The following is a 19,427-nucleotide window of genomic DNA, read 5'->3' on the forward strand; positions in this document are numbered from 1 at the left end:
GTGCTGGTGGGGGCAGGGGACAGAGTGGAAGTGGGGGCTGGGGCGAGGATGCTGCTGGGTGGAAGGATGCTGGCTCAGGTGGTGGGGTGCTGGGGTCAGGGCCAGGGTGGTGCTAGGTGCTAGGGTAGATGGCAGGGCTGCCAAGGAGCGGGATAGGAATGGGGTGCAGGATCTGGGAGGGAGGTGGGGAGGCGGAAGGGGGCAAGGTCTGGGTGGTAGGTAGGGTGCAGAAGCAGGCTGGATGTAGGGTGTCTGGCCAGGGGGAGGGAGCAGGAGCAGATTGGGGGTAGGGTGTCTGGCTACGAAGGAGGGGACTTGGGTGGGAGGTCCAACTCCTACCCTGATCTGGCACCCTCTGGACCTGACTGGTCCCAGATGAGGGATTTTTGGACCGGGGAAGGTCATTTCTGGGCTCTTGGTTTCCCCCTCCCCACTAGGCTTCTTTGCACCTCTGTACCCTGCAACCCAACTGAGCTGCCCACCCCTGCTGGTTCCCTGCACCTCCCCCAAAACCATCCCCCCACAATCCAAGGGAGTGCCTCACCAGTTCCTTGCAGCCCCTCACAGCCCAGCTGAGCTCCCAGTCTGTTCCATATGCCCTCCCCCATCCAGCTCAGTCCAGCTGAGCCCTGCACTGGTTCTCTGCATGCCTTCCCCACAGCACAGCTGAGCCTTGTTTCCCTGCACTCCCCCAAGTCCCACAAAACTGCTGAGCCAAGCGCTGATTCCCTGCGCCTCCCTCCCCTTGAGTCTAGCCTCAGTTCCCAGCACCTCCCTCCTCCTGCAGCCAAACTGAGCTCCACACATACACACCCTGCAGCCCAGCTCAGCTCCCTGGACCTCCCCACTCTGCAACCCAGCTGAGCTCAATTTCCCTGCACCTTCCCTCAAACCATGCAGACAAGCAGAACCAACGCTGATTCCCTGCCCCTGCCTCCCTCCCCCTGGCTGTGTCTACACTGGTGTGATCTTGCGCCAAAGCGGCCACTCTTGGGCAAAAACTTGCTTCCTGTCTACACTGGCCGTGTGTTCTTGCGCAAGTACACTGATGTTCTCATGTATGAAATCAGGGCTTCTTGCACAAGAGCTATGATGCTCCTGCTCAGGAATAAGCCATTTTGCGCAGTTGTTCTTACGCAAAAGGGTAGTGTGGACAGGCAACATTCATTTCTTGTGCACTTTCTTGGGCAAGAGAGCGTCCACACTGCCATAGATGTTCTTGTGCAAGCAACCACCAGTGTAGACATAGCCTAAGAGTTTCCTCACATGAGCAAAACAAATTTTGTGTTGTGCGCCAGTACTGAGTTCATTTGGCTTATTTGGATGTGCCTCTGTGGCACCCAAGTTATTAATATTTTTTAACATTTACTTTTTCTCTCTGCTGACATGTCTCCTCCCCTTGTTCCATCAGCTCCCCTGGTGCCTGCTGCCTCCCAACTCCTCACCCTCCTCTGCTGTCCTGACTCCTGTTCTTCTCACTGCCCTCAGCCTTCCTGAGACCTGCCCCTGTCCACCAGCCCTTCTCTCCTCCCTGTGCCCACTCCTCCAGTAGCCCCAATTTGATCACGTGAGCTACCCCTCTTCATCCCCTCTTCTAACACCTCCCTCTAAAAACCTGCCCTGTGTCTCTCCTCTGGTGGTGGTCCCTCCCCTGCAGATGTCTGCCCTTTTGCTTCACCCCCAGAGCCCCCTGGCACTTGCACCTCCTCTTACTCCTGCACCCTCCTCCCTCACTGCCCCGACTCCCCCCTTTGCTCTCTTTTTCCCTGATGCCCACCCCCTCACCTCCCTCTGCTCCTGTTCCCCTCATGCCTCTGTGCCCTCACCCATGACTTGCTCCATCCTGGCCTTCCTCATGCCCACCCCTTCTTTCAAGCCTTCTCCCAGCACCTCCCCCTTCCCCCTCTAGCTCCCAAAGCCCTTACCCTCTCCCCTCCCAGCATCACCCTGTCCCCCTCCCACTGACACCTCCCCTCCTGCCTTTTTCTTCATTGTCGGCATTTGTCTCTCCTCTACCCTGTCCTTTTGGTGCCTTCCACTCTTCCCCCTCTCCCCTTCCCCTCCGCACAAGCCCCTTCCTCTCCCAGCCCTTCCCTTTCCTTCTGCCTTCCACTTTGCGGGGCTGGAGTCTGTGCTCCATCCCTGGACTCCAAACCCGCAACTCAGCTGTGCAACGCAATGCAGCATCCAGCAGTTTTAAAATCCCGGGCTGCGATGTTACATCACGCCCGAGCGTCTCCTGCCCACCAGTTTGAGCACGCCACGCAGGGCAGCAGCAGCCAGCAAGGGGGAGCTCAGTGAAGGTTGTGCATGGCAGGGATGGGACGGGGGTGAGACACTCTGCGGCTGGGATGGGAGGACACGCAGGAGGGCTGGGGCCTGCTCCGGCTCCAAATATTGGTGGAGCATGGGCACCACGAGCCCATATGACTCACCGCTCATGCCTCTGCTGGCTAGCTGGCTCTCTCTCTTTCAGAGGGCCGGGGGAGTGCCGGCTCCTCGCAGAACCCCTCGTTTTGCTTCGTGGAACCCCAGGGTTCCCCAGAGCACCAATTGGGAAACACTGGCCTAGGGCTTTCTTGCTTGATCAGAAAAGGACAGAATCTCCAATCTAAAGAGAGCCCAATTCTTCAAGAAGGGCTGGAAGGACTGACATAGATCAGAGCCCTTGTGGCAATGGAGGGTTCAAGATGAATAATTTCTGCTAAGTTTATTAGTAGGCATTTTTAATAGGTCTTCTCTGTACCACTTTTATGTTAGAAGTAAAATTCGCTTGCTTAGAAGAAACAATGTGATAACATATTTGGCACGATTACACTGTGTACCATCTTTGAGAGGAAAAGCAAAGTCTGCTTAGGCAGGCTGTCTTTTGCTGGGAATAACACAGTGAAGGCAGAGAACTGTTCATCTGGGAAATACTCTGGTCACAAGGGAGAGCAATGCAGTTCTCCACTCAAGAAAGGCAACAATGAGGAGGCTAGAAGGTTAAGAGTGGGTGCTCCTGTTACAGGTGCAGTTAAGGGATGTAAGAGAGTAGTCAATTAGTCAACTACTGGTATTCTTCCCCCATGCCTCGCTGCCTCTATATTAAAGGCTCTGCAAATTAAAAGGCAGTAGGAACCAGGCAGCCTCCCCCCACTCCTTACTGTGTTTTAAATTGCAGAGTCACACTGGGGTTTGGTCTCTGACCTACTGTGAGCAGGGACTGTGCTAGACTGCCTGCCTGGCTCCTACTAAATTTAGGAGCTGGACAGGCAGGCAGCCTGGCTCAGTTCCTGCTAGTGCCGGGTCAGGAACCAAACCCCACTGTGGCTCTACAATTTAAAATATAGTAAGAGCCGGGGGGCAGGCTGCCCAGCTCCTACTGCCTTTTAAATTGCAATGCCACAATGGGGTTTGGTCCCGGCATGAGCCAGGACTGAGTGAGGCTGCCTTCTCCTATCAAGTAGACAATAAACATTCCATTGACTACTCAATTACTAAAATAACCTCAATTTAACATCCCTAATGCAGTTGCCCTGAACTATGACACCATGAAGAAGGTATCTACATAGTGTCGAGGTAGCAAGACTGAACATGAAGAAGCAACAATCGAACATGGGCATGTGCACTGAAAGGGAAGCAAGAGGAGAAAGAATGAGCCAAAGCACATTCTGAGGCATCGTTCTTTCGTCTTTCTGGTCCCTCCAGCTCAAAAGATCTTATAAACATCAGCAAGGGAGAAGACAGACACTATAAAAAGATTACTTTGGAGAGATTCACCAAATTGAAGCCTAGTTATGTGGGACTCTCCGTTACACTGCAAGGGCACTGAAATAATTTTTATAGTGGGGGTGCTATGATCCATGGAATCAAATTATAAATCCTACATATAATGGGAACCACCTATGTTATACTGCTTTGCAATTAGGATTCCAATTCTATTAAAATCAGTGGGAGCTGGGTTTGGCCTTTGGTGTTGCTACTTTCAGTTTCATTTGGTTTTCCATTACCAATTAAGCATAATAAAAGCAGATGTTCCTGTGGTTAAAGTACAGCTTGTTTTCTCTCACTGACAAAATCATAACTCCATCCACAATTGGCTGTTGTGCATTTATATGTGGTTTGTCTTGCCTATGTCTCTTTTTGGCAAGGATTGCCATGGGGCAACATAAGTTAGTTCCTTTCTGGAGATGAAGGAGGTTGTTTTCTTTCTTCTGCTATTAATATTCTGAAATATTTGACTTTTGAGTTATTCAAACAAAATAAAAAATATTGAATAATCTATTAATGAAAACATCAATAGTATAAAATAAGTTATAAAAAGGTGCTTAAAATGACAAACTTCCAGAAATGTGAAGTATTCTCTTGCATACTCTCCTACAACATACGACAGTTATCAGAAAGAGATTAGAGGTTAACAGAAGACTATCACTTACTTACACGCTAACACACAATACAGCTACACTGCCCTTTTTTTACAGCAACATGTAGATTACATATATTACACACACTCTATAGAAGTAAGACACCCTAAACCCCTAGGGTAGGTACTCAACATGGCTCTCTACATGCCAAAACAGTGCCTTCTCCATCTACACTGCTATTTTTAGTATGCAGAGTAGTATCTCATTGCCAGAGTATTTCTTCATCACAAAGAAAGACTCAGAGAGGAGATGCAACAGGGAAAAGCTCTAGTAGCTCCTGCCACCTTCCCTCCACCAGAGCTTTTCTCCTCTTCATCCCCCTTGCCCTATCAGAGACATTCACTCTGGCAAGTAGCTACATTCAGCACATGGATACTGCCTGCTTTTCATTGAGGAGTTCCACTACCCATACCCTCCCTACACCATCAATATAGACATATCCTCCTCCTCCCCTCTCACACTGCCTCCACAGTAGGGATCTAAGGCTGTATCTAGACTACACCTCTCTGCTGACAGAGAGGTAGATTAGGCACGTCGAAATTGCTAATGAAGTGGTGATTTAAATATCCCGTGCTTCATTAGCATAAACATGGCAGCCACTTTTTTGAAAAAAGGCAGTCTAGATGCGGATCTTTTGAAAAATAAACCCTTTTCCGAAAGATCCTGTAAAACTGCCAATAGCCTACGGAGTGTTTAACCATGTAACAGACTGAATTTTAAAAACCACTAATCCTGTAACTGACTGAAAATTTTTTACAAACCTACTAGATACACACGTATAATTAACTAAGGGGCAGACTGCTTAAATGATGGGAATCTACTGCAACTGACAAGCCTGTAGTATCTAAGCATTGAGCATAAATGCAGGTTAAAAAGTAGGCTTTCGAAGTCCTGTTCAGATAGTTGCACTCTATGAGGCATACTAGCATAGGCAGTTAGATTAGCCATGTTCTGGTTTGTGGTTCTACCCACAAGTGCAGTTTTCTAAATCCTTACACTCTTAGGGTATGTCTACACTACAGCACTAATTCGAACTAACTTAGCTAATTCGAATTAGCGCATCTAGACTTAAAAACTAGTTCGAATTAGCATTTTGACCTTGAGTGGACCCTGAACTGAGGTTAAGGATGGCCGGAAGCAGTGCCGGCAGGGCATCAGATTAGGACTTAGAGCGTGGAGTTGCTGCCTCAGGCTAGCCGAGGGCTGTGCTTAAAGGGACCCGACCCCCACCCCGGACAGACAGTTCTCGGGGGTTCCCCGCTTGCAAAGCAGTCCTGGCTTGGATTGCCCTGAGTGCCCACACTCGGCACATAACAGCACTCGGCCATCAGCCCGGCTGCACTTGCCGCAGGCTGCCATCCGGAGGGGGGGGGAGGAGGTCAATCAAGGGGCTTCAGGAGAGTTTCCACCCCGAGGAGCCCGCAGAGCCAGCCCAGTCCTCTCCATCGGGGGCTCGTACCCCATTCCTCCCTCACCTCCTTCCATTTATCCCTCCCTAGCCCCCCTTCCTGATGTACAAAATAAAGAACACGTGTGTTCAAAAATAGAAACTCTCTTTATTGAGCAAAACTCGAGGAGACTGGGAAAAGGAGGTGGGAGAGGGGAGGGCAACTACAATGATGAGGGGTTTGGAACAGGTCCCATATGAAGAGAGGCTAAAGAGACTGGGACTTCTCAGCTTAGAAAAGAGGAGACTCAGGGGGGATATGATAGAGGTCTATAAAATCATGAGTGGAGAGGATGCATAAAGAAAAGTTCTTCATTAGTTCCCATAATAGAAGGACTAAAGGACACCAAATGAAATGAATGGGTAGCAGGCTTCAAACTAACAACAGAAAGTTTTTCTTCACAAAGCAAATAGTCAACCTGTGGAACTCCTTGCTGCAGGAGGCTGTGAAGGCTAGAACTAGAACAGAGTTTAAAGAGAAGTGAGATAAAGTCATGGAGTGGGATTAGCCAGAGGGTAGGAATGGTTTCCCTGGCCTCTGTTTGTGGAAGGCTGGAGATGGACGGCACGAGACAAATGGCTTGGTCACTGTCTTCGGTCCATCCCCCCTAGGGTACCTAGTGTTGGCCGCTGTCGGCAGACAGGCTACTGGGCTAGATGGACCTTTGGTCTGACCCAGTACGGCCATTCTAAGCTCAGCGCTCAGGGTCAGGGGTCTCAGTGGACCACCTTGATTTTCATGCCAACCTGCTCCTGGGTGGCCAGGCTTGCAGCTATCCTACCCTAGAAGGCCACTTTCCTGTGCCTAATGCGGAGGTCGTGGATGAGGTCCACGACGTCCGCACTAGACCAGGCGGGCGCCTGCCTCTTGCGGACCTGGGCAGGCTCCTGGGAGCCGCCAGCCTGGTTCCGGGAAGAGGCGGAGGGCTGGGTGGCAGCGGGTGGCCAGCTCGAGCCGTGCGAGGTGCAGAGTCTGCTGGCTGGGTGCTGGCAGGCTTGCACCTGGCACGGGCACCGTAGCCAGCCCGTGCCCCTTTAAGGGCTCCGGGGCCGGGAGTGGGGCAGAAGAGTTTCCCTGGTGGTGCCCAGAGTGGCCACCAGGGAAAGCTGCGGAGGGCTAGCCTCCCACTAGTTCGAATTAAGTGGCTACACAGCCCTTAATTCAAACTAGTTAATTCGAACTAGGCGTTAGTCCTCGTAGAATGAGGTTTACCTAGTTCGAATTAAGCACATCGCTAGTTCGAATTAAGTTCGAACTAGCAGTTTGCATGTGTAGCGCCTATCAAAGTTAATTCGAACTAACGTCTGTTAGTTCGAATTAACTTTGTAGTGTAGACAAACCCTTACAGAGGAGGCAGGTATTCTAAGTAGACAGGGTCTAGAAACAGAATCCTCAGCAGGTTTTAATGCTCAATCTACTTATTGATATGGAGCATGCTAAGCAGAGAGATAGTCTGCATGTGCTTACTCATGACTCATCTTTAGCAGTTTTCCAGCAAGGAAGCTAAAAGTTCAGCTGTGTTGCCATTAATTTCAGGTCTGATGAGACTTACTCTAGCATTAGGAGGAAAATATTTTTAGGGGAGTTTAAGTCTCATGCCCATAATCTTAAACATAAGAACGGCCATACTGGGTCAGACCAAAGGTCCATCCAGCCCAGTATTCTGTCTGTCGACAGTGGGCAATGCCAGATAACACAGAAGGAGTGAACACAACAGGTAATTATCATGTGATCCCTCTCCTGTCATCCATTTCCAGACAAACAGAGGCTAAGGACACCATTCCTACCCATCCGGGCTAATAGCCTGTCTAATAACCTGTCTGTTAATCTATGTAGAGTGTGCGTCCTTTGGATCACCTCCAGTGCACCGCGGTCACACTTTCAAAAAAAAGTGTTTACTAGAACCATCTTGATCAAGCTGGATCATTTTTACATATCGTGCATGTCCACTATATGCTATGGGGACATTGCATTGTTGCTGTGGATGGCAAGGGGACTGGTATTATAAAGTAACTCTTAAAAGGTTTAATTACATGATCCAACTCACTTCTGAAGTCTGAATGACAGGAATCGAATTCCCACAAAAATCAGAAACACTGTTATGCAGAAATGAAGTTGTGTTGTGCTGCAGATTGCCATAGTTAAAGCATATTCTTGAATTAGCTTATCTGGAATGAATTCACATCCTACAGGAATTCAGGAATTTCTCTTGTAAAATGAAAGGATTTTGTTAAAAGAACTTTTCCAATGTAAAGCCCCATCATGCTTGTTTGGGTCATCATCATCTGATTTTAAAGTGTGTTTTGATTTGAGATCAAGAAACTGTCTCTGCCAGATTTAGCCATTTGATTTGCTACACAAAAATTAAGTACCCAAACTTAAAGCACTAAGTACCATTGTGCATCTTCCCATTAGGGATGTTAAGTTACGATTAATTAGTTAATCAAATAGTATATGGAATTTCCACTGATTACTTGACAAGGGGCGGCACAGGATACCCCAACTGTGGCTCTGCAGTTTAAATGTAGTAGTAGCAAGGCAGACAGGCAGCAGCCCGGCTCCTACTACAGGTTGGACCTCCCTTGTACAGCACCCTGGGGACCTGATCTGTCCCAAATGAGGGAATTTGCTGGATCAGGAGAGGTTCCCCGCCAGAAGCTTTATACAATGCTCCCCCTCCCTGCGACTGGCTCCGCTCCAGACTCACTGTCACTGGGTTCCAGCCTGAAGGGCTTGGACTTGGGCTCTGGCCTGCTGGGGCTCCCTGGGGACAGCATTCCCCAGCCACTGTGGCCTTGCTTCTCCCCTGCTCGACCAGGAATCTCTGGGAATGGGGCGAATCAGCTGTCCCATGTATGCTGTGCTCCGCTGGGGACCCCGGGACAGGGCTTGCCGGCTGCCCTGCTTTTGCCACTAGCTGTCCCACTACTGCCCCACCCAGCCAGGACTCCCTGGGGATGGGGCTCCCAGCCAGTTCGCACTCCTCAGTTTCGGGGCTCTCTGACCCAGCAACATCCACGGTCCTGCCAGACCAGAGAGTCTAGGATTTCAGCAGTTCAACCTGTACATTTAAATTGCAGAGCTGCGGGAGGGTTAGCTCCTGGGAGCAGTGCAAGCCAGGACCAAGCAGTCCTGGCTCATGCTGGCTTCTGGATCGCTGCGGCCCTGCATTTTAAATGTAGTAAGAGCCCCAGTGGGGCTAGCTCCCAAGACTGGCACGAGCAAGGACTGAACAGTCCCAGCTCGAGCTGGCTCGGGGACAGCTGAAGCTCTGCCTACTCTACTTCCCCTCCCCTGCACTGTGGAGATGCTGCTGGGGGGAACTGGCTTTTAAGCCAACTCCCCCCGGCACCAGCTCCTGCTCTCCCACCCCCAGCATCTGACACAGAGGCAGCAAAGGGGAAGAAGCAAATAGTCGACTACTCCCTTACATCCCTACTTCCCATACCACCCCACATGCATGGAAGAAGCTGCCCATAAAGTTCCATAAAGCCACTGTATTATCCTCCTTTAAACATCATCTTAAAGCCTACTGTGCTACAATGCACAAGGAACACTTGACAATTAAGCCAATATACTCTGGCTGCTTATTACACTGTTCATGACTGTCACTATTCACAAGTTCTCTCCCATGCACCTCCACCACATTCCCCAATCTTTTTCTCATATCCATCTACTGCCTCTGGTCTTGGGCTTAGACTGTAAGCTCATCTGGACAGGGATGGCCTTCCAGTTATATGTTTGTACAGCAGCTGGCACAAATGGTCCCCAGCCTCTTGGCACTACTGCAATATAAATAATATTATAGTATAGTGAAACCAATTTTAACAATAACACTGGAAATTTTATTTTCTATCACACAGACTGCTCCTATCTTAATTATTATGTAAGGGAAGATCACTAAAACATTACTGATTTAAACAATTTTGAGTCCCAGATTTTATTTATTTTGTAGGACATAAATAAATATGAGTCACCATGCCACTCAGCATTGCCTGACTGAAAGAATCAAACAATATAAAGTAGCTCTATAAAAACGTTAATGGAGAATGTTATTATTCAAAGCCTCTATTCAAAAGAGGCTTCTTAAGATATTGTACATGTTAAAGAGACTGTTAACAGGAATCTTTCCAAGTTTGATTTCCCAAATCAAATCCTAAACCATGGAATCCTGCCTTGTCTTCAACTTTTTGGAAGATCACGTATGAGGCCATCCTCTGGAGCCCGATCCCAGTCATGTGGCAAAACAAAATCAGCTCCTATTTAAAGAATATCCACTGTATTGAGAAATAAACTTTTCTGGTAAACTCTAATTATTGCTCTCTACTATTTACTTTATTGACCACCATTTTCTTAATATAAACATGGCAGTGAAACTGTAGTCATGCTGGTCTGACTTACCATCTGAAAGTTGAAATTAGAATCTGGTTTTCAAGAGCATTTACTCTAGAGTTTGTACATTAAACAATCCAAATTACATTTTGCTACTTAAATTAGCATTTGTAGGTTGGTTTGGGTCATTTCTAGCAAAAGACTGAATCTGACTGCTTTTTCCTGGCGGATTTTATTCCACCTAGCAATCTAGGAGACTATTAATAGTAACTGAATTTGAAATACTGCTATTTAGGGCTATGAAGAGAATCTATACCATGTTTACCACAAAGTATAATTTATTTCTGAAATGATCCCAGAACTCCACTTGTCTGTCCCACCCAGAAGAGGAGGAAATAGGTATTCACATTAGAAGCCTTCCAAGTACTATGGTAGAAAACATGTCTCCTTTAGTATTTACATATCTGGAAAATTCTGACAAAGAACTGTGATTTTCCCAGACTGTAATGAAACAAAAGCACTGGAGAGGAAACATCTCACTGCAAAATGTTCCCCAATTTCTTCTTTGCTATCCCCAAAGAAAAACCAGAACAGATCAACAGAATCCTGTCATCAGCTCATAGAGAATGAGAAAAAAAAATTGGGCCTGAGTGAACAGACTGAGTAGTCACGGGCTTCTTCCCTGAAGAGGGTGAGGAAATTTAAAGGCAAAGAGGTTCAAATTCTTTAACTACATTAAAACAGGGAGGGAGGGACAGAGTGGTTACTGATTTTCCAGAAGTGGAGTAAACAGCAGAGTTCCCCATTAGGAAGGAGGAGGAGCAGTCATGAGGCGAAGGACCTGCTAGTGCCCAGGACAGTGATGAAGGAGCAGCAGTGGCAAGAGCATTAAAGCACTGGAATGATGTGCTACAGGGATTGACTTACTGTATGTGGAAGAAATCCAGAATGTGGGAGGAGGAAGGGCCCAGAATTTCTAGGGATAGGGAGACCTTAGGATTTATTAATTAAAGAGAGAGGAGAGGCTATTCTTATCTATATAGGCTATTATACTGAACTTATCAACACAGAATCTATAGGCATAGATGCTCATATTTCATTTTGATAAACTGTGGTTTTAAATTGAGCTCAAATATTACCCTGGGCAACAGGCTCAAAGTATGTGACCCCCCCCCAAAAAAAAACGATAATGAGCAGGGCTTGACAAACCGCTGAATCTACTCGCCCGTGGTGAGTAGATTTCAGCCGGTTGCTCCGTGCGCCCCATTCACCGGAGCTTCAGACACGTGCAGTGCTGGTCTGGCACATGCGCAGTGTGGGGCTGGCGAATAGCTCTCGCCAAGGTTTGTCAAGCCTGATAATGAGAACAATGAAGTGTTATATTAAATTCGTAGTGCCCCTTCAAAATACTAGCGTTCTCTAATTTAATGTTTGGGCTGAAGTGATATAAAACAGTTAATTGGGATCAGGTAGGGGTGTCAACGAGTAGTCGACTAGATGATTAACTGAAGACCAACTGAGAAGCCTAAGTTTTTGTCAACTTCTTGCATTACTCCCCCCACCTCTGTATCAGAGGCAGCAGCGGTGGGAGGCAGGGAGGCTGCTATGAAACAGCCACTGTCTATGGGGGTTTGAGCTCCCCACAGACAGAAGCTGCTCCACATCTGCCTGACAAAGTTGGAGCCAACCAATATGTATTTAGGTACTCTGGGGTTTAGCCAGTTTGTCAGTATTATTGATCAAAAGCTTATAAATATTGTTTAGCTATAGTAAATGGTGTTACTGGCACCTTCCAGCATTGTATTAAACAACAGTAAGACTACACATCTGTCACGTGGTTTGTTCTCTCATCCTCTCTTCAGGAGAGCTGTGAACGCAGTGGAATTTTTTGTTTTGGCAGGATCATGTTTGGAGAGCTTTTTTAAAAAATATGCATGCTGCTCTGTATTTACATTGAAGTCGGCAGGGTCAAGATACATGCCTTGTATTTGTTACAGAAGGTCATTAGGTTTGAGATGTTTCATAATTCCAGGGCTGTTCATTCCACACTGTGACCATCCTACACTGTAAACTCAGTCCTCCATACTGCTGACCTTTATCCTTTTGGTAGAACGTTCCACTAGGTCTAATAGAACAGAGTTTATAAACCACTGTTTCCCCCCCAGAGCTTTAAACAATATTTCAGATATCAGGTGCCCAAGGCCAAAAAGTGCCTTAACAATAAGGACTTAGACCTTAAACTTGACCATTTATTAATTTGTAAGTAACAGTTAAAGTGGCCTCCTGATGAGAACATGGTGAAAGAGGCTGCAAGAGAAGAGCTAAGCACCTCAGGACTCATTCGGTGTAAAGATGCAGAACAGTTCCTAGGGGTGACTCCGGTGCTGGAGGGAAAGCCACACTCCCCAATGCTTTCCGTGAATTTGGGATGAGACAGGATAGATGAAAATCCAGAATTAATGAGGGAGGGAGAGAGGGGAAAGGAGCCCAATACTGATGCATCACCTGGGGATGAGAAGAGAATCCAGGATGTAGTACCTGGGGGTGTGCGAATGTGAGGAGGACATCAGAACCAATTTTGCTTGGGAGAGAGAAGAACTGATTTAATGATGGAGAAGATCAAATGTGGTAAATTACATGAGCGTGGCTCGTAAACTTAATCCTCAAGCTAGAAGTTGGAGAGGAAGATTCATAAGACATGCTGAAATAAGACAGAGAACCATATTTGTAGCACTGGAATTTTGTAACTAATAAGTCAGTTATAATATATGTATGTTATTGCAAAGGTTTGGATTAAACTTAAATCCAAGATGTAGGCCTCACACAGGGCCAGGCAGCTTTGTCGTCTTAGCTACAGCTCTGTTTGATGTTAGTGAAGGGTTGGAATATTGTAATACATAGTGATGTCAGTGTTAGATAAGGCCTTATAGTAGATAGAAAGAAGTTTAAATGTTGAAAGATGTTGTAACTTTGTTAAAGTGACTTAGAAGTACCCCTTTGTTCCAGGCTGCAATTCTGTAAATATAGTGGTTTATGTGAATGAGAGAGAGAGAATTTTTTAGGATAGGTAAGCGTGAAGGCCACTGCCTGCTCAATGGTCGGGGGGGATGCTGAAGACTCAGAAGCACCAAATAATTAACTACGTGAAAGAACTCAGAAGATGCAGACTACCTGGGCAGACTGACGAACCCTGAAGCTTAGAGGCAAGCACCCCTTGATACGGAACCAATCACAACTTTTGCTGGAAAGACAACACCTTCGAGAGGTCGTCAGCATACTGATATCAGATGACTGTGAGAACAACTTCTTCCCAATAAGCATATGTCATAGGAAGACTGAAATGACTTTGTGATACTGAATGACTAACTATGGCCTGACAAAGCAAAATGCATAGACTTGCATGGAAGGAAAATCCTATAAAAGACGAGGTGTCTTGTATGGTTCTTCAGGTTCTGTCCTGCTAAGACCAAGAGGGGCATCAGTCTACATTGACATAAACCCAGCTCCGACCTGACCTATCTGGCCAATAATTATTTCATCGGCCGGGGTGGAGGTGGGGGTGGGAGTGTTGGGGTAGGGCTGTCCGCGCACACGCACTACTTTGTTATATTGTCAATAAATGCGGCATATTGCCTTATCCCCTGAAAAAGAATCCATGTGCTTCTTTTAAGCATAATATATTCATGGTGACAATCCATTTCAGAGAGCAGAGTGTGTACAGAATCTCCATACATATGAACACACAAGGACAAGAACTATATTTCTTCTATAAACACATCCTGATGCGGCAGCACGTAAGGAGACCAATCAATGGAGGGATTGGTAAGCATGTGGGAGCATCTAACCCATGGGTTTCCAAACTGGAGGGCATGAAGAAATTCCAGGAGGGTGCAAGGCAACCCAGCATCCTCCCCCCCCCCCCCCATCAAGTTTTGCTGCCCTGTTCAGTTCCTTTTTTTGCTCAACAAGTTTTGCTGCTATTGGGGGGGGGAGGGGGAGCATGAGGGTTTTTCAAAAATCAAAAAGAGGGGCGTGATGCCAAAAAGTTTGGGAACCACTGATCAAACCCTTCTCTGTCCTCATCAAAAGTCACGCATCAGGTGCACAATAGCTTCCCTGGGAGAGCTCTAGGTTGGATATTAGGAAAAACTATTTCACTAGGAGGGTGGTGAAGCACTGGAATGGGTTACTTAGAGAGGTGGTGGAATCTCCATCCCTAGAGGTTTTTAAGTCTCAGCTTGACAAATCCCTGGCTGTGTTGATTTAGTTGGGATTGGTCCTGCCTTGGGCAGGGGGCTGGACTTGATGACCTCCTGAGGTCTCTTCCAGCTCTATGATCTTTTATCCCCATTTCTGACACTGCCCCCATTCCAGTACTAGGCTGTTGCTCTTTCTGCTCCCCAAAAGGGAGAAGCTTGTGCCAACAATGGTCACTGTGCCTCTACACTCCCTCTTCCCACAGGAAAAAAGAGGTGAAAAAAGTGGTTTTTACAACAACTCTCCTGGTAATTTTTCAGAGTTCCCTCATAATGGAATAGAAATGCCCCCTCACACAGACCCTGGACCACACTATTCAGATACATACATGACACCCTCTCGCAAATCAGGCATTTACCTGGCCTGAATGAATATTGATTTAAACATTTATTTACAAAAAAAAAAAAAAAAGTAAACTGATAGCCTTATGATTGTGAGAAAAGCTTACTATGAACAAACAGTAAACCGATGCTCTTTCTCCTTTGTTTGCAAACAGACTGGAACAAAAAACCCAACAATACAATCTATTCCTATTCATTTCAATGAGATGTTAATTTTTAGTAAAAGGAAGTAAATTTCAGAGGTAGAAATTTAAATTTAAGTGCACTGTTGTATATCAAATGCATGGTCTACACGACAGAGTTAGGTCCCCAGAAGGCAGCTGACATAATGACATCAAATACATTAGAGGAAGCAAAACTGTAAGTGCCCTACTACACTGAAAAGAACTCCAGTTCCATGGGAGATATAGGGTTTATGTAGTGGAGCGGAGTGCCTGTGTAACACTGCATTTCTTACTTTGGCTGTTGGCGGTCTTATCCCTAGCTTGGCTGTTGGTTGTCTCTGCTCCAAGTGGAACTGGATTGCTTACCAGATGTGGGCTGCCACCTAGGTTCCTAACTCCTGCTAGGAGCAGAGCAATCAACAGGACTCTGGGCATGAATCTCCCTGCTCTCCCTGCTGCAGGTAAGAAGCCTTACGTGGCTGCCAGGCTCCAGGCAAAGAATTGCATAGAGTTGAGAACCCTGTTGCTCAACCCCCAACACTACCTCTCTTTTGCTGGGAGAAACACTACTGGTGAGGATACACAACACTACCAAAAGAGGGAGGATAGCAGTTGATCTGTCAGTCTATAACTCTGACGGAGTATATCTTTGAAGTTCTATTGTATATATGGTAATTTAACTGACTTCCAAGGTTTCATTCATAGTTGATGGCTTTATTTTCCATAATAGACTCACTTTTTGGGAACAAGAAGAGTGATATTAACATCTAAGTACGTCTACACTATGTGGCTATTTCAGGATACCAGAAGTGTCCTGAAATAGCTACCCTGTGTCTTAACAAGCTGCCCATTACTTCAAAAAATATTTCAAAATCACGGGCACGCTATTTTGGCATCCCTGTAGCCCTTGTTCCATGCTATTTCAAAACAGAAACGAAATAAGACATGCAATTTGCATAGCGCAAATTGCATATCTTATTTTGATTTTAGGGTACTGTGTAGATGCACTCTAAATGTCATATTACTAGAGTGGAGGGTTCTTGTTTTTTGCAGGTACCCAGATGGGGAAACTAGATGCCAATATCTACCTTCTTTCCATCCAATTATTGTTTAATGCTTTGCATATTAAAGATTGAACTATGCATGCTACATTTCAATCTAGTATGTGTATCTCTCAAGATAACCCTCTGATCATCTATGTACCATATTTTCTTTCTATTCAGACCCTTGATGATGTATCCTAGATCAGCATTTCCCAAACTATGGGCCGCGGCCCGGTACCGGGCCGCAGGAAAACAATACTGGGCCTCAGCATGGCTGCCAGGGTGTTCCGGGCTCCCGGGCTGCCCGTGCAGCGCCGGTTTCCCCAAGCCCTCAGCTAGGCTGGGCAGATGCAGCCGTATGTTTCAGGCTCCCGGCAGAGGCATAGTGAGGGTTACCAGGTGAGCTCTTATTGCTGGCTGTGGAGGGGGGAGGGAGGTTTGGATATGGGCCGCTGGGAAGCAGGGTCAGGGCAGTGGAGCTGCCTGGGGGAGATAGGAAGGGGAACCAGCCAGCAGAAGCGAGGCTGGCTGGGGGGACGGGAGCAGTGAGGCTGGCTGGTGGAGATCACAGGGCTGGCTGGGGAACCGGCCGATGGAAGCAGGGCTTGCCAGGAGAGATCAGGAGAGAATCTGCAGGTGGGGACAGCAGGGCTGGCCCAGGCCGGGGCAGGGGGGTAAAGGGGGGAGAGAATCAGCCAGCAGGGAGCGGGACAGTTCAGGGCGCACGCAGATCCTGAATAAAAATGTAAAAGCAGTGCCTTTTAAATATCCCCACTGCTGACAGTGAGGTTTAAAGGCACTACAATGTGTCAGAATGGATAGAACCTGGTGCATTCACCATCCGGAATGAGAATATGGATAAAAAATTCCAAAGATGGTGTCAGCTTTCTGAAAATAAATGAGCCCCTTTTCAATACACGATGTGGTTATGCAGAGTTTTATTGGATTACAGTTCATTTTTCCCATACATATTCCCTTAACTTGCTGGTAAGAATGTTGTGGGTGGCCGTATCAAAAACTCTGCTAAAGCTGGCCCTGGGGGCTTTGGGAGGACCAAAAACAACATATCTGCATATTCGTCATTTGCTTCATGAATATCCTTCATTTGATTCATATTTAAATCCCCCGCGGATTTGCAATTCCGACTCGTTTCATTAGCATCCCTTTTCCGGAAAGGGATGCCAATGTAGACGTAGCCCTAGTGTTGACCTCAGTGAATTTACCTCATGGTTTAACTAGTGTCTTGCCTTCACTAAACTGTTATGTCTGGAAAGCTCATGTACTTTGTTACACTAAGAAAAAAGTATTTGATAGAAGAATTCTTCCAGCGACCAAGCTACCTCTTCTCAAAGGGGTGGATTTATAACAGTGACAGAAAATCCCTCTATTGCTGCAGCGAATATCTATAATGCAGTGCTACAGCTCTAGTGCAACTTTAGTCAACAAACATATTTGCTGCAAATCAGATCCCTAATTTAAACTTAATTCTCCTTACTGGCTATCCAGCTCATCTTATACATCCAATTAGTGATATCAACGTGTAGTCAAATACATGATTAACCGATAAACCCAGGCTTACTGATTAATCTTATTGATTACATGCACTCCTCCCCGCTCTTGCTTACTCTGTAGCAGAGGCAGTGGAGGTGGAAGCCGGTGTCCATGGTTAGATGGCTCTTACGCTGGTTCCCCATGAGCCCCGGATCCACAGAGCCGCCTGCTCCCACCCCACCTCCATGCTGCTGGCTCTGACAGAGAGGCTGCAGCACAGAGGGTGACAGACAGGAGCTAGTATATGTGGGAAGCTGGCTTTCAAGCCAATTCCCTACATGTATTGGCTCACGTGAGCAGGTCTTCCCCTCTCCCTGCTGCTGCCTCTCTATCAAAGGCAGAAGCACAGGAGAGGGGCTGGCAGGAGCTGATATGCGCAAGGAGCCAGTTTTTAAGCCGGCTCGCCTCGCGTACTGGTTCCACTGAGATGAATCCCCTCCCCCCCCATTGCTGCCTCCCACAAAGGCAGCAATGTGGAGGGGGGCAGGAGAGGCTGCCATGGAGCAGCCCATCCATGGAGGGCCCAGGCTCACCAGACAGAGGGTGATCCACGGGAAACAAGTGCAGTTCCTGCCTGTGGGGAGCTCGGGCTGTCCATAGACAGGGGCTGCTGCTGCCCCACACTGCTGCCTCAGTATCAGAGGCAGCAGTGAGGGATAACAGGGGGCTCCCTGGCTGCCAGCCTCACCCCCAGAGACTATAGAATAGTTGTGAAACTGATAATATTTGACGCTGTTACACCGCTATTAAAAAGAATCATTATCCAAAATCCTTAGTTTAAATTGGCTAGCTAACATTGTAATTTTCATGGGAAATGTCACAAACTGATTTTCTTTTGGTTGTGTGTTAAATGTCTTGTTTAACAAAAAACAGTAAAAACAAAAATGAAAAGTTTGTTTTCCATTCCAAACTTCCATTTCATTGTTTAATTTTTTTCCTCCATCTCTTTTTTATTCTCCTCCTCTTCTGATGGGAGTAAGAGAAATGGAAAAAACAAGAATATTTTCAAAATTGAAATGTTTTCATTTTCATTACAATATTGCTTTTCAGTAATGAAATTTTCTAAGAACTCTGCAAACAAACAATATTTTACAGTTTATCTGAAAGAGCAGTTTCCTCACTAAAACTCCCAACTTGTTACGTAAAACCCACATACTTCATAAGAAGAACGAATTGTTACAACTTTTTGATTGTGGAAAATAACTTTACATTGCTTAGATACAGCAAAATAGAACAGGATTTCACTCTATGGGGCTAAGTCAATAACAGAATTAAAAGGGGAAGAAATATATGTTTTGAGCCCCTAGAATTATCAGAGAGCTGCCACTCTAACTATTATAGCAAAACCATACATGCAAACAACGCATTTTTAAATACTGTTGCTAGAAGATGTGTGAACACAGAGATGACACAGACAGCAGAGTTGGAAGGAGCTAATTACAGGGCTGGGGGAGATGAAGAACCCAAAAATGGGATCTATTTTCTGCAAACAGGGATGTATTTGGTTGACTAATTTTTTAATTTTAAACTTAATTACGAGGTGATCTTTTAACAAACAACAAATGTTGATAAATAGTACATTTCATTACTTATTCGAGAAGGCAGTAAAAGTCTTAGGCTGCACTGACAACCATTTGCAACTTGAAGCTTTTAGCTGACTGGGTACACTACTGTTGTGTAATATATCAACAGCAGAGTCTTCAAAATATGTACATGTGTGTGTCTATCATTAAAAGGAAATTAACTTTACCAACTTCCCTAATTTCTTATGTGAGTACACATTAGAGCTACTTGAAGATAAGGATGCATTTATTGTACAACATTTTTAAACTGTGCAGACATATATAGTCAGGGAGGCTTTTCTGAAGATGCAAAAACCATAAGC

General features: G+C 46.3%; 1 protein-coding gene across 8 annotated transcripts in view; it reads right to left on the minus strand.

Moving 5' to 3' along the window:
* RNF144A (ring finger protein 144A) overlaps window positions 1–19,427 on the minus strand; it is a 112,122-nt gene that overhangs the window by 76,361 nt on the left and 16,334 nt on the right. The gene's annotated exons all lie outside the window — the stretch shown is intronic.

This window comes from Pelodiscus sinensis, chromosome 3 (genome assembly GCF_049634645.1).
Source record: "Pelodiscus sinensis isolate JC-2024 chromosome 3, ASM4963464v1, whole genome shotgun sequence".
Classification (NCBI taxonomy): Eukaryota; Metazoa; Chordata; order Testudines; family Trionychidae; genus Pelodiscus; species Pelodiscus sinensis.